We start from the raw sequence: 15,586 nt of genomic DNA, 5'->3' as shown, positions 1-15,586 counted from the left end.
GAGAAATGTTACATACCCTGTTTGCTTCTTGAAGCATCACATAGCATATTAAAGGCTCCAAAGAGTCTTGCAACAAAAAGTCTGTTTAATTTGTTTATCTTGGCATTTAGCAAACATATTTGATCTCAGGAAGAGAATAATATTTAGTGAGTATTCTGTGCCAGGTATATATTAGCTTATCGAATTTTCACAATAAAACTCTAAAATTCCCTGGTGGCTCAGACGATAAAGAATCTGCCTGCAATACAGGAGACCCAGGTTCAATCCCTGGGTCAGGAAGATCCCCTGGAGAAGGGAATGGCAATCCACTCCAGTATTCTTGCCTGGAGAATTCCATGGACAGAGGAGCCTAAGAGGCTCCATGAGGTCAAAAAGAGTCAGACACAACTGAGCGACTAACACTTTTCACTTTCACCCATATTTCGAGATAGGGAACTGAGCTTCTGCTGTATTAAATGATTTGTTCCAGGTCAAACAATGGCAGAGTCTTATATAGTGAATTTTCATCTTGACTCTGCCACCAAGTAGCTATGCAAGACTGTTTTGGACAAATAAGTCAATCTTGATTTCCTTATCTTTAAGTCACATCAAAATAATAATGGTTTAAAGATGAAAGGAGTTGAATTTATATTACCATGTTTTGACAGAAAAGTGCCACACAGGTAGCATTTGTACTTTTCAAAAATAGGAGGAGGAGGGGGAGGAAGAGGCAACAATTAGTTCCAGGAAACATGTTCACTCAAAACACACAAGGCTAAGTGCTAGACTTGTAAGAAAGTGAAAGTGTTAGTCGCTCAGTGTCCAACTTTTTGCAACCCCATGGACTGGACCCACCAGGCTCCTCTGTCCATGGGATTCTCCAGGCAAGAATACTGGAGTGGGTTGCCATTTCCTCTTCCAGGGGATCTTCCCAACCCAGGGATCGAACCTGTATCTCCTGCATTGCAGGCAGATTCTTTACTGCCTGAGCCACCAGGATAGCTCATGTAAGAGCAAATGTTTAAAAAAAAAGTTACAACTGCCCTGAATGTTCACCAGAACACATATATTTTCATTTCATAACTGCTTTGTATTTTTGGTATAGTTAGATTTTCAGATTCATGGATTGATCAAATTGGGCAGTACAGCATTAAAACACTCAGTGGTACTGTTTTGAAATGTTAAGACTAGAAATACATTATGACTAGGTATTGGAACTTTGACCCCTAACAGCAACTTTCTTTGCTTCTATGGCTTTAAGCCAGAAGCTAAGCTTCTTTCCATTTATTTTTGTATCGTTCATTAAGTAGGCATTGCAAAGACCTAATGGTCTTAAAGAGTGGCTCTGCCTCACTCTACCAATTCTAAGGTATGGTACTTGATTCTTAGGACTCTATCGTCTCTCTGTTTGTCGAGTTTACCATATGAGCTAACCCATTTTTACTTGGCCCCTTGCAAGCTTAAGTTTGAGTGAATTGGATGTAGATACAATTTCCCCCTAAATTTTGAGAGTCTTTATAAATTTGTTCTACCTGTACATTTAACAGATAAATAACACAGCGTATAATATAACACTCTGGAACTTATTCCACATACTGACCTGAATGTGGTGATGGGTGTATGACAAAGGGGAAGAAGAGTGCTAATTAGACATTTACTTTGCCTAACTGGAAACTGAATTCCTCATTACCTAAGTTGAACTGAATTCCATTTCTTGTCTCGAAGTCATTACCAAGGCACTGCACAACTGAACTGAGACAGACTGCATTTTGCATTCTGTATCCCTGGACTATCATTAGCTGATATCATAAATATTGATAGATAGTATAATCCTCCACCAAGTTTATTAAAAGAATAATTTAGAAGCCCATGGTGGTTTTATCATCTGGGTTTCTACCATTCTCTAAAGTGTGATGACTGTTTCTGTGGTTTTCCTAGATTTGGTATTTATGAGTTGTTTATGGCTCTGACATTATTTTATGCCAGAATTCATTAACCTTTAAAATGTTTCTGATATGGTTACTCACTATTGTCACCTCTGGTTTCTAGACACACAGACATCCTAAACATCCTAAAAAGAGGAGATGGAACTGATAGCATTCAGATTCACCGGAAGTTGCTTTCTTTGGCTACTTGGTCTCTGAGGTGTAGTGCCAGTCGTTCTGGAGAGAGCAGAACTGCCCTTAATGCAATGACATTCCAGTTCCTTTGACAGAGCCTCAAATTACAAGCTTCACTGTCTGATAACTGTGATTTCTTGAAAGACGTGCATCTATATCTTTGTTGTAAAGAATAGAAGAGAAATAATGGCACTATTTAAAGGATAGTTTCAATATATAAAAAAGGGCAATTGCTGTGAAATCTGTGCATAGCCTAAACGAGCTTATACTCTGATAAAAGCATTTCTCTAAAGGCAACTGCCTGGGTAGATTAATGCTGCCGTCTGGGTTCTGCTCAATAGAGCTTATGGGACTGAATGGGATGGACAGTAAAAACAAACAGACCAGACATAAAACCCAAAACTTCTTTCACTCTTTTCTAAACCCTTTGGTCTTTATGTAGCTCAAAAGATGAAGCAAGTATCAGAAGTACTTCTTAACACTCATTAAATACTGAGCCTTCTGCTGCTAAGTAGTGACTTAGGAAGGATTGAGGCTGAAGTAAGATATATTCTAATATTGATTCTGGCCTGAAATAAATGCTTATGTCCTTGAAATAATTTGCTGCTAGCTGTTTATTTTCTTTATATATTAAATAAAAAGTCCTTTGGTCTCCTTCAAGTTCTGGATGGGCTAATTAGCCATTTTGTAAACCAACATAGTACAGTATTTCTTCTGGATAAATTAATTTATAGTCTTGCATTGAAATGTAATTAAAATGTTGTTGCAACTGGTTTTTAGTCCCTAATCAGCAATTGCTGTTACTCTTTACATGAATTGGATGGTAAATTTCATTAGCTTGTTTTCCTGGGCAAAAGATAGTGTCTAATTGCAGTCTCTGATCCACAGAGCTACAGAACAAACCCCCTTGGCTTCAGCTTGCTAAGCAAAAGTTTTCCATGCCCTGTAAAGGTACAGAGATGAAGATGCTCCTTTTTGCTTTGATAATACATTTTTCATTTCCTTGAGACTGTCTTTCGGCTTGATAATCCCAATTTATGAACTTGAAATGAGGCTATTTTTGGCTACAATTTAAGCCAAAATTTGCTTATTTTGTTCTTACTACATAAATGTCAAGTACAGTTACAATCAATCCATCAGTTTGTCTGCCAATGGTATTTAAAAGTAAATTTCAACCCTGAAACTTATACATTCATTCATTTATTCTGTCACTCAACAAATATTTATGTCTGACTATGTTGTTCAAGGCATTGTGCTAAGTATACCTTATGATGCTTTTTGTGAACATAGCAGGACAATTTCTTAAGTTTAAACTTTGAAGTTGAAAAATTAAAAATTTTGAATATCAGATTTTTAGTAGAAGCAGGCCAAATTGGTGGTATAATCTATCAGTAAGTATGGTGTATTTTCATAACTTTAACATAACTAACATAACATAACTGTGTAAAGAGCAACATATTTGCTGAATTAGTGACTTTTTTGGAAATTTAAATTGACTGGTAGTCTTCTAAGAAAACACTGACAGATTTTTCTGTAATGGTCTGTGTAATCATGTGATTTACATTGCTAAGTTTTTTTCCTGGGAAGCCACATTACTGAAGGATTAAAATAAAAAATACTGTACTATGTTTGTGTCACAGACCTCAGTTTTTAACACATTTAGTAAATTAAATTGAGCAAATTAAAAATCAGTGAGGCTTTTGTGTTGTGAGAAGGTTGTTTGGAATTTTGGGTAACAGCTCATTGCACCTTAGGTGAGATTTTTAAAAATGCTTAATGTTGCTTTACAACATTGCTTGAATTTGTAGAAATGGGGCTTTGTGATTGTTTCTACACACACACAAGCACACATACACACATTCACACACACACACACCTTAGTTGAGACCCCAGTTGAGAAAAGAAGGTTGGATCTAGTCAAAACTAGTAGACACAACATAGTTAATGAATTCACTTGTTTAATTCAAGGTATACCTTCCTGATTGATTATAGTATAGGCCAGCAAAATATTCTGCTGTTTGAGCTAGTTTACATTATCCTTAAAGGGGCAAAGAAAGAACAGGAAATACCTTCTCATCTCAGATTGTCCTCAGGCATCAGGCCACAACTACGACTCAGTACCAGAAACCCAGTCTTCTGTAGGTAGGTCCAGATGGGAAGCCAGCTTTCTAACATGAAGGTTGAGTAGTGATGCTTGGTGAATGTGGAGATTAGACACCCTGGGGCACAGAGCAACACTCTTTGATGGAAGCTGGCACCAAACAAGGTGCCACTCTTTGATTAGCTTTTCTGTGTCCTACCGGCTCTTGTTTTCACACTGCTATCTCATCTTTTCACCAATCTTTCTTTAAATGTTTTACCATTAAGATAGTTGAAAAGATAGCCTTTCTGAAGCAAGTGCTTGTTGAAGAAACTTTTTCCCATCACTCTGCTGCTGTGGTAGTTCTCCAGAGAAGTTTCCTCACTAGGTACCTGATCCAGGTATCATAGGGAATTAGTGGTATTTGTCAAGTCTAGTTGGGCTTCCTAGGTGGCTCAGTGGTAAAGAATCCACCTGCCAATGCAGGAGATGTAGGAGACATGGTTTGATCCCTGGATTGGGAAGATCCCCTGGAGGAGAAAATGGCAGCCCACTCCAGTATTCTTGCCTAGGAAATCTCATGGACAGAGGAGACTGTAGTCCACGGGGTCCCAAAGAGTTGGACATGACCGGGCAACTGAGCACTCACACATGCACACCTTATGTCTGGTTAATCACGTATCACAGACTTCCAGGGTAGGGGGAAACCTTCTGTTCATTCAGGCCAACATTCAGCTGATGTTTGGGTCTCTTTTGCTTTTAAAAAGAATCTCACAAGGAACTCATTGCCTCCCGAGACAGCCCTTATTCAATATTTCCTCAAGGGTATCCTCTTTAATGGCAGTCCCACAAGGTACTTTACAAAAAGAAGTGTTCCATGGTCAAGTAAGCTTGAGAAGTAATAGTCAACATTTAAGCTCTGAGTATTCCTACAGAAAGTCGACTTGTTTAAATTAACCTGCAGCTTCCCTCAACTAATTTGGTCATGAAAACTCTTTCTCCCATATTACACATTTTAATATTCATTCTACAGAAAATGTTTCAGTATATGTTTTTTTCCAGATAATACATGCTTGTTAAAGCAACTTAAAATTGCATTGACTTTTTGGATGCGTATCAATCTGAGCTTTTGACTCCTTGAGTCCCATTCTCTAGTACTACTTGCTGTTTAGTCACATCTTCCTGTTTTGCTATGGTTGGCTTTTTGGATTCAAGTATTGGTCTTCTTTTTCACATTTCATCTTATTCGATCCAGCCCACCTCTTCAGCTTGCCTCTTTGGATCCTGACTGTGCCATCCTGAACATTCATTAGCAGTCTGAGATCTGTGCTACTCACTGATGTCATGAGCATGCCATCTAATATCTTTATTCAATTTGTTGATTAGAAGTGATGAATAGGACTGGGCAAGGTTGGTATTGAAGAGGAAAAGTTAGAAATTTTACATAACCTCCTGCTCATTCTGCCTCTGTAACTCAGCTTGCTCCTTGCAAAGTCTGGATCACATAGGTCACATAGTCTCAGAAAGTGGGGACTTACAATACTAGGAACTGGAGCTTATCTCACTCACCCTTGTCCTGCTCTTTGCAATTGCCCAGCCCCTGCAAACCTGCTTAATCATGCCTGTCCATGTAAAGGTCAGGCATCCCCCTCCCCATCTTGACCACTGTTCCCGTGCATGAAACCCCTTAGTTTAAACCAGCCTATTAGCAGCTAGTGTTGCCCACTATAGTCTGTCTATAAAAACTCTGTAACCCCTTTGTTCTGGGCTCAGAGCTTGGAGTGTTAACTCCTCTGGGCCCGCTGGCATAATAAACCTGAGTTCTCCAACTCTGGGAGTAGGTGCTTAGTTTCTCCATTACTGGTTTCTGCAACAGAATCATTCCATAAGCCATCACCCTTTGGTTCCAATTGCTAATCTCTCTACTTAGTAACAAATCCTTCAGAAGAGAGTTTCCAGTTGCCCTGGCCTCTAGCCTCTAGTCTTAAGTTTGCAAACCTGTTTTTTAAGAGGCAAATCATCTTTTCCTATTATTAGCTCTTCCAATTTTTTCCAAAGCAAAACGTAATAATTTTGTTTCTAAATATAGTGGCTCATCAACTCTTCATAAATCTAATGCCACATCTTTTCAGGAAGTAATGCTGGTCAAAATCCTGCTATATTAAAATATTTTGGGGAGATTTCGTAAAACAACAGGGTGTCTTTCTGTGCCTAGATAATTTAGTTGGCGTAGTTTCAGTATATTTGTATTGTAATTTTCTATCTGGAGGAATAGTCTTTTGAAATTGTATACACTAATTAGTGTAGTTTGCAAAATAATAGATATTTTTGTATGTGTGGGAGGTAAGGCTTTCAAATGCAGCGTTTAAACATAATTGCTCTTTAAACATCATTTCACTCAAAAGACATGTATTAATTTTTCTTATAACTGCAGGTTTGGGGTAGCATATTAATTAATCTCCACATCAAGCAAAAAAAAAAAAAAATCCAATGATCTCCCAAATGTGTCCTAAATATCCTATTTATCTGAAAGTCTAAAAGTGAAGTCGCTCAGTACTGTCCAACTTTGCGACCCCATGGACTGTAGCCTACCAGGCTCCTCTGTCCATGAAATTTTCCAGGCAAGAATACTGGAGTGGGTTGCCATTTCCTTCTCCAGGGTATCTTCCCCACCCAGGGATCGAACCTGGGTCTCCTGCATTGCAGGCAGATGCTTTACCATCTGAGCCACCAGGGAATAGTTTATTTATAATTGTGCCAGGATGTTTGCCAAAGTTTAGCCCCAATTATTTATTTACACAAAAATGAATCCTAAAGAAGAATTTTTGCTTTGTTTGGAAATCACTAATTTTATTGAGATTTTGAGTCTACTTTACCGTATCAGAGTATCTTCACATTTTTATTCTTAAAGTTGGCTTAGAAGTATGTCAGAAGTTGTAGAAAGCTCAACTTCAGAGACTGACAACACATGAGTTCATAATTGGCACCATGCCTTTTTTAGCTGAGGTACCTGGGATAAGGACTTCCCTCCTAGCTCAGCCAGTAAAGAATCTGCCTGCAATGCAGGAGACCTGGGTTTGATTCCTGGGTTGGGAAGATCCTCTGGAGGAGGGCATGGCAACCCACTCCAGTTTCTTGCCTGGAGAATCCTATGGACAGAGGAGCCTGACAGGCTACAGTCCATGGGGTCACAAGAGTTGGACACAACTTAACCACTATACCCCACTCCCACCTGGAATAAGGTTATTCAATGTGTCTGAACCTCAGTTTTTCATTTATAAGATGTGAGATGAGGATGATGATGGATACTTATCTCATAGGATTCCTTTAAAGATTACATGAGGAGTATTTAAATAAAGCATGTTCCACATTGCTTTATACACATTGAGAATTGGATAAGTGATAATCAGTCTATTAAGATTCATCTATAAGCAAAACCCTTAAAATGTCCAGAAAAATTTGGCATGTTATATCAAACTTTTATTTCTGTAGTGTTCTCCTAATCAAAATGGTTACATTTTCCCAAAGTCTTCAGTTTTCATGACTGTGGATTTATATTATCTGACTCACAGTCATAAAACATGGCAGCATAGTTAAAATTCAGACTGTTCCAGACAGTCTATTTCATATAGCTACCATCCAGTAGTATCCAAAATGTTTCTCAATCACAGCACTTACCACAGTGCCTGATTCAGTCTGTAGGAAAAACAAAACAAAACAAAGCAAAACAACATGGGGCATCTGACTATTCTGAATTTTTCAATTTTGGGCTTTTTAAGTTGAGTTTAGGACATAATTCTGGATATTTTGTGTCAGGTGAGTGTAATCTCCTCGGTGCTGTCTTGTCTCAACGAAAATTTGAAGTGAGGGACGTTAGAGCCCTCAGCGTGTCATAGCTCTCAGACAGACCATGTTATAGCTCTTGGGTCTTGGACAGACCATGTTATAGCTCTTAGACAGATCAGTGTTACAGCTCCGTGTTACAGCTCAATTTTATTTAGAAAATAGCAGGAAAATACATCCTCGAGGCGTGAGGGCATGCCAACCCAAAGATGCGAAGAGAAGAGAGCCCTGGCCCTTTGTCTCCTCTTTTTATGTGTTTTCTCCTTCCCACTGGGCCTTCCCTGTGTAAATTTGGCTAGCCAGGAGTGCTGTTTGTTCTACCTGAGGTCCTCACTCCAGTCCTCGGACCTTCCTTTGTTCTATTTTTGTGGGCTTTTCCCTTCCTTGTCTTTTAGCCACCGCCATTTTGGACTCCTGTTTCCTATTCTAACTACCTAACATTTTGTTTCCCTATCAAAGTCAGATAGTTTGATTAATTTTTATTCTGGGTATTTTTCATTTTTTTTGGAACAGCCTAAGTTACAGAAAGACAGCAGGTTGTATCATGGATAAGAGTATGTCTTTGCGTAGGTTGTACACCTATTTAATATTAAAAGGACAATGAGGTTTCTTGACTGAAAAAAATGCACAACCTAAAAATTGAGAATTATGTTTTATTTGGGGTATTACTGAGGACTGTAAGCCTGGGATATAGCAATGTAGATAGCTCTGAGAAACTGTTCAAAGAAGTAAGGGAGGAACTAGGATTTGTAGTTTTTGCTGAGGGAAAACAAAACAAAACAAAACGTGTATTCAGACATCAAGAGATTACTGCTAATCACAAAAACCAGACATCTCAAGTAAATAATTTTAGTACTTTTCTACAAGTTGAGAAGAGTCAGGAGTCTGGGTTCATTGAAATTATTCCTTTGATAGAACTATGTAGGGCCACTATCCTGTTGTGTTTTTTCATCCTGAATTCCCCTCAGGGGGCATGGAGAAGAGTACAGTGGCTGATGGCTTGATGGCTACATCCTTTGTTTGCTAAAATGGCTGACAGTATTCTTTGTCTACACATTTATTCATGACTAGTCCTGTGAGGACCCAGGTGAAGACATCAGCCAGCAGCCTAAGTCCTCTGGAGTGACAGCTCCAGAGAATAAATCCAATAGATGATTTTAGGCAGTCAGCCAGAGCACACAGATTCTTGTGCAATTTGTTTTCTATACAAGGATGCCTTACAGAGGGGACATGATTTGGGTTGAAATTTAGTCTGCATTCTACTCACTGTGGGCTTCCCTGGCGGCTCAGTAGTAAATAATGCAGGAGATGCAGGTTAGATCCCTGGGTGGGGAAGATGCCCTGGAGAAGGAAATGGCAAACCACTCCAGTATTCTTGCTTGGAGAATCCCATGGACAGAGGAGCCTGGCAGTCTACAGTCCACAGGGTTGCAGAGTCTGACACCACTGAGCACACACAGGCACGGACTGAGAAGGCATAACCCAGCCCCTCTAGAACCATGCTCTGGGTTTCTGTGATACTGCAATTTATAAGAAAAATATATATTTGGTCATAGTTACTATTCAGTCAAGAGGTAGACTATAAAGAAAACTGAATGCCGAAGAATTGATGCTTTTGAACTGTGGTGTTGGAGAAGACTTGAGAGTCCCTTGGACAACAAGGAGATCCAACCAGTCAATCCTAAAGGAAATCAGTCCTGAATATTCATTGGAAGGACTGATGCTGAAGCTGAAACTCCAATACTTTGGCCACCTGATGCAAAGAACTGACTCATTGGAAAAGACCCTGATGCTGGGAAAGATTGAAGGCAGGAGAAGGGGACGACAGAGGATGAGATGGTTGGATGGCATCACCAACTCAATGAACATGAGTTTGAGCAAGCTCCAGGAGTTGGTGATGGACAGGGAGGCCTGGCGTGCTGCAGTCCATGGGGTCACAAAGAGTCGGACACGACTGAGCGACTGAACTGAACTGAAGGGAGTCTGGTTCTCAGCTCCCAAGCCCTTGAAATTTCAAATATATCGAGAGATTAAGGTATTTTTTGTTTTGTTAATGAATGTCCTTAGGAAAGAGCTTAAGGGTGGAGCCTGGTTGCTAGTAAAGCCAATCTAGCTACCACTACAACTTTGGAACTTTGGGTTGGAACTTTCACTTCCACCCCACCCCCAAACTCTGGGGAGGGGAGGGGACCTTGAGGTTTAAATAATGGACAATAGCCAGTGATTTAATTGAACATTACTATGTAATGAAGCCTCCATAAAACCCCCAAAGAAAGGGCGATCTTCTGTTTTGGTGAACTTATGGAGATTTGGGGAGAATGACACTCCTGGAGGGCATGGAAGCGTTCTCGCCCTTTCCTCATACCTTCTCTTGCATCTGGCTATTCCTGAGTTATATCCTTTTAAAATGAAGCAGTGATTTAGTAAGTAAAATATTTCTCTGAATTCTGTGAACTGTTCTAGCAAGTTAATCAAACCTGAGGAGGTAGTCATGGGGACCTCTGATGGATAACCGACCAACCAGGCAGAAGTACAATGATAACCTAAACTAGCAGCTGCCCTTTGAGTTGGGGGAGGGGGTGGAAGGGCAGACAATCTTGTGGGACTGAGGCTTTTATTTATATGTGGGGAATCTGATTCTATCTCCAGGCGGATAGTATCAGAATTGAGTTAAATTATAGGACACCCGGCTCATGTTCTCCCTTCCCCATTGGAAATTGAGTTTCAGAATACCAAAAGAGTTCCATAATATTTCTAGAAATCATTCAAGGATCACATTAGTGATACAATAGAAAGAACTGAGGGTTTGTAGTCAGAAAGCCCAGGATTTTAATCCTAATTTCAACAGTTACTACTTCGTGACCTTGGTCAAGTTAATGAAAAATTTGGGCTGTTCATCATCTCTATAACACTTTAAATGATCATATATGCTGTGAGTTTTATTACATTTTAGTGAAATTTGGTACAGAAGTAGAAAGAAATGACTTTTGAGATAAAGAAATGACTGTGAAAGTGTGAAAGTCGCTCAGTCGTGTCCGACTCTTTTTGACCCCATGGAACTATACAGCCCATGGAATTCTCCAGACCAGAATACTGGAGTGGGTTGCATTTTCCTTCTCCAGGGGATCTTCCCAACCCAGGGATCGAACTCAGGTCTCCCGCATTGCAGGCAGATTCTTTACCAGCTGAGTCACCAGGGAAACCCAAGAAATGACTAAGTTGCTATTTGAAAGCCAACTAGTCATCCTGCCTACAGTATTTACCATAGGTAAAAATCGCTTTTGGTTCACATTGACTGATAGAATATATGTATGATATTTACAATTGTGTGAGTTCTAAAATTCAGAGAACCATCTCTTATATAATGTCTGCCTCTAGGATTTAGAGGGAGTGACTCCCCATGCTGTTATCTGGCCCACTGAGGTTTGGACTGCAGAGGGGTGATGGCCCATACCACTAAATTTTGAATAACTTGAGATTTAAGAGCAGCAAACCAGGTCACAGAACAGTCACCACAACATCCAATGTACCTTTCTTACAAGTATATTTCAGAAATTGATAGGTGGCCTACAAAAATCCTATTCTTTTAACAAAGTTTAAATTATTTTTTCTTCAATTTCCCAACTAGAAATAGTTCTTTGGGAAGAGCCCATTGTAAAGAGAATATACTTAGCAGCAACAAGAGCTTCCGTAGTGCTCAGTGGTAAAGAATCCTCCTGCCAATGCAGGAGACACGCATTTGATCCCTGAGTCAGGAAGATCCCCTGGAGAAGGGAATGGCTACCCACTCTAGTATTCTTGCCTGGAGAATCCCATGGATAGAGGAGCCTAGTGGGCTATAGTCCATGGGGTCACAAAAGAGTCAGGCACAATTGAGTGACGTTAGTGATCTCCTGGACTGTAGCCCCCCAGTCTCCTCTGTCCATGGGATTCTCCAGGCAAGAATACTGGAGTGGGTAGCCATTCCCTTCTCCAGGGGATCTTCCTGACCCAGGGATTGAACCCGGGTCTCCTGCGTTGCAGGCAGATTCTTTACCATCTGAGCCACCAGGGAAGTCCCAGAAAACAACAAGCAACAAGAATATTCCAAGGTTCTTATTTACACAGGAATGGGAAAAACCAATAGAAGGTTCTAGGTAGCTTTCATCATTAGAATGTGCATTATATATAGATTCTGCATTTGTTAGTCAGACACAAGATGTTCTGCAGTAATCCTGAGGGGTAACCTAATACATGACTACAAAGTCAAACTCCAGTAATATCCCTATAATTCTTACTAGCTCTAGGAAAATGGGAAGAAGCCCTCCAGAAAATGATTTCCTTTCATGTAAATTCTTTTAGTAAACAAAACTGAATCATAAAGAATGTTCTGCCTTTTATTTGCTAGTTGTTTTTATAATTTGATCTGTGATTCATGTATTTAATTCTGTTCCATACATGTAGTTCCTTATTATTTTCTGGTGGTACCTGGGTCAGAACCCATATTAACTTGTGGTTTCCTTGGTTCACAAATTACTACTTCTCTGGGGCACTTTACCCCCATATGACACCATAGAATGCTTTACCCACCAATTGGTTTTGTAGCATCTACATTCTTTGAAATCACATCTGCTATTGGGTTTTACTTTCCTGAAGAATATTTTATTTCTTATGACTAGTTTTGTTGCAGAAACCAGTAATCAAGAAACCAAGCACCACACTCGGAGAGTTGGAGAACTCAGGTTTATTATGCCGGCAGGCCCAGAGGAGTTAACACTCTAAGCTCTGAGCCCCAAACAAAGGGGTTACAGAGTTTTTATAGACAGACTATAGTGGGCAACACTAGCTGTTAATAGGCTGGTTTAAACTAAGGGGTTTTGCACGTGCACAGGAACAGCAGTCAAGATGGGGAGGGGGATGCCTGACCTTTACATGGACAGGCATGATTAAGCAGGTTTGCAGGGGCTGGGCAGTTGCAAAGAGCAGGACAAGGGTGAGTGAGATAAGCTCCAGTTCCTAGTATTGTAAGTCCCCACTTTCTGAGACTACGTGACCTATGTGATCCAGACTTTGCAAGGAGCAAGCTGAGTTACAGAGGCAGAAGGAGCAGGAGGTTATGTAAAATTTTAACTTTTCCTCTTCATTCCCCCCTCTTGATGCTTCTATCACTCATTGTAGAAAGCATCATCTCATGTTTTGGTAGGACATTCAGAGCTCCCCATCATTTAGGGGGCTATATTGAGCTATTACCATTTGTAACTTTATGGATTCAATCCAAGAGGTTATGAACTGGGTAATTGCATTGAGAATACAAGGGCCAAACAAGAGCACTGCAAAGAGCTGAAGCAAGGACCTGTTAAAGGAAAAAGCCATGACATTCAGCTCCAGATATTGTTCCAATTACCCCAGGAATTAGCTAGTTTCTCTCTCCTTTTTATGATTTGTTCCCTTAGCTGTTGGGCCATGTCCCTGACTATTTCTGATTGGTTTACATAAAAGCAGCATTCTTCATTCAAGAAGAGGCATAGCTCTTCAGCTGTCAGTAGGTCTAGCCCTCCCCTATTCTGTAAAACCATCTCAGCCAGGGAGTCTATTTGTTCCTATAATGAAGAGCACAGCAATAATATCAATTAGGGATAGAGGCCAGGGTTGACAATGAAAATCCATCAATATTTTGATAGCTGGATCCTCAAGCTTCTGCCATGCATTGACCAGCCAGCTGCCAGAGTGTGGCTGGAGCAAGGCTGAAGAATCCTCAAGCTTCTGCCATGCGTTGACTAGTCAGCTTCCAGAGTGACTAGAGCGGGGCTCAGCGTCCTTCGTGGGTGAGGGCCTTGTCTTTGGAACCGGACCTTGAGGAGGTTTTTGGGGTCCTGAACTGCTTTCCAGGTGTCCTCATCACAGGAAGTCCCTGCCTTCTTGACTCTGGTGTGGTGGATCCAAGGGATGACACCTATAACTCTAACAGCAGTAGGAGTTGCCAGGATGACCATGTGAGGGCCTGTCCAAATTGGCTGAAGTGTTGTTTGTTTTTTTTTTTTTCCTAATCTTTAACCCATATCTCATCTCCTGGCTGATAGGGATGAACCCAATTGCCCAAAGGAATGGGTGTCCTTTCTAAGGTTTCTCGGGCAGTATGGTGAAGACTTTTCCCAGGGCCTGGAGGTGTTGGGACATCTCCAGGTCAGCTAGTTGTTGGTGGTCTCCCTTGAGCTTTTCTATCACTGGGGGTGGTCTCCCATATAAGATCTCAAAGGGAGAATAGCCTGAGGACCTCGGGGTGCATTTACAGAGGGAGATGAGAGTCCACAGAATGAAGGCAGCTTGTTCTAGCATTGTCTGGGTGTTGGCTGGGGGATATTCTTGTTGTACTACTACTTGGAGAAACAAACTTAACAAGAAAGTTAAAGATATATGGCCCAAAGATTAATAGAAGTAGGAAAGCTGCTGAGGGGCTAGCCAGGAGAACCAGGTCCAGACATTGATTCATGACATTAGTGTTTCTCTAGGTATGAGAAGATGCAAGAATTTGGACTCATAAAAATCTTTACCTGAAAACATCTGACTATCTGAAGGCCTGTTTTTCTGGGTTTTTCCCAGAGCACAGAGTGCCTTATTTTTTGTCTCCACCCTGAACTCCTTTCAAGGGGGTGTTGAAGGTCAGCATCTTGTAGTGGTCATGATTTAATCTTTGTAGAGGCAGCTGGCAAGGGCCAACTTTCAGTCAGCAGGGCCCCTTCATAGCCACATATTTGACCATGCTTTGGGGGCATTTCATGGTCATTGTGTCCCATGGTGCTGGGAAGGCTCATTCCCAGGTCTAATAAAGATTCCATTGACAGGCCACTCAGTGTGTTGTTCACTAGACCAGGCCTTGTAAGTAGCAACAGTCTCTGGACCATACCTGTCTTACTAGCTAGCCTCTTGGTCCAGGAAAATATTTCCTCTTGTTGCTTCTTCCCATATCTAGAGTTACATTATTACAATTATTGATCTCATATGGAACTGCATATCAGCATTTTATCACAGGCTCAGTCACACATTTGGTAATGTAAGAAATAATCTTCTGAAACAAGCTACATAGAAAATAATATAGCTAGCAGTTATTAGTAAGGTCACAAGCAAGAATTTAAGTCAAGAACTTTCACTGGGTATAGCCTGATATACCCCAGGTCATCTGACTCAGTTAAATGATTATAGCCAAGTGTTCATCTCCTGGTTGTACATCATGGAGCATCTGACCTTTATCCAAAGATTGGTTACTGAGATAAGCTTTAGAAACAATCTTAGAGTGTCCTTTTTAATAACTTAATTAAAACTTTTAGCAATATAACATAACAAGGAACTATCTCAGAAGTGAGTCTTAGTAAGCACAGACCTTAATTAACAAAACTAGAACTTAATATTCAGTGAAACATAATTTTTTTTTTTTTTGAGAACTCATTGTGAGGGCATTAACACTGTAGCCAGGGAAGGCTTTAACCCATCAAATAAAAATGAGGTCTGTCAGGGAGCCGGGAAAAGCCAAGCAGCCATCTTGGATTTCCCATAGCCCTGGCTCTTTGATTTTTAGCTGTTGTTTATC

The 15,586-nt window shown here is 40.4% G+C and overlaps 1 protein-coding gene and 1 non-coding gene across 2 annotated transcripts in view; one reads left to right on the top strand and one right to left on the bottom strand.

The window, feature by feature from the left end:
* Positions 1-15,586, top strand: part of TENM1 (teneurin transmembrane protein 1) — an 862,693-nt gene that overhangs the window by 99,655 nt on the left and 747,452 nt on the right. The gene's annotated exons all lie outside the window — the stretch shown is intronic.
* Positions 6,845-6,916, bottom strand: TRNAF-GAA (transfer RNA phenylalanine (anticodon GAA)). The gene has a single exon. It is a non-coding gene; the product is annotated as a tRNA-Cys (tRNA).

The sequence above is a fragment of the Odocoileus virginianus genome, unplaced genomic scaffold, assembly GCF_023699985.2.
Source record: "Odocoileus virginianus isolate 20LAN1187 ecotype Illinois unplaced genomic scaffold, Ovbor_1.2 Unplaced_Scaffold_2, whole genome shotgun sequence".
Classification (NCBI taxonomy): domain Eukaryota; kingdom Metazoa; phylum Chordata; class Mammalia; order Artiodactyla; family Cervidae; genus Odocoileus; species Odocoileus virginianus.
Note: the sequence above shows the minus strand (reverse complement) of the source record. Positions and strands in the feature narration are given on the sequence as shown.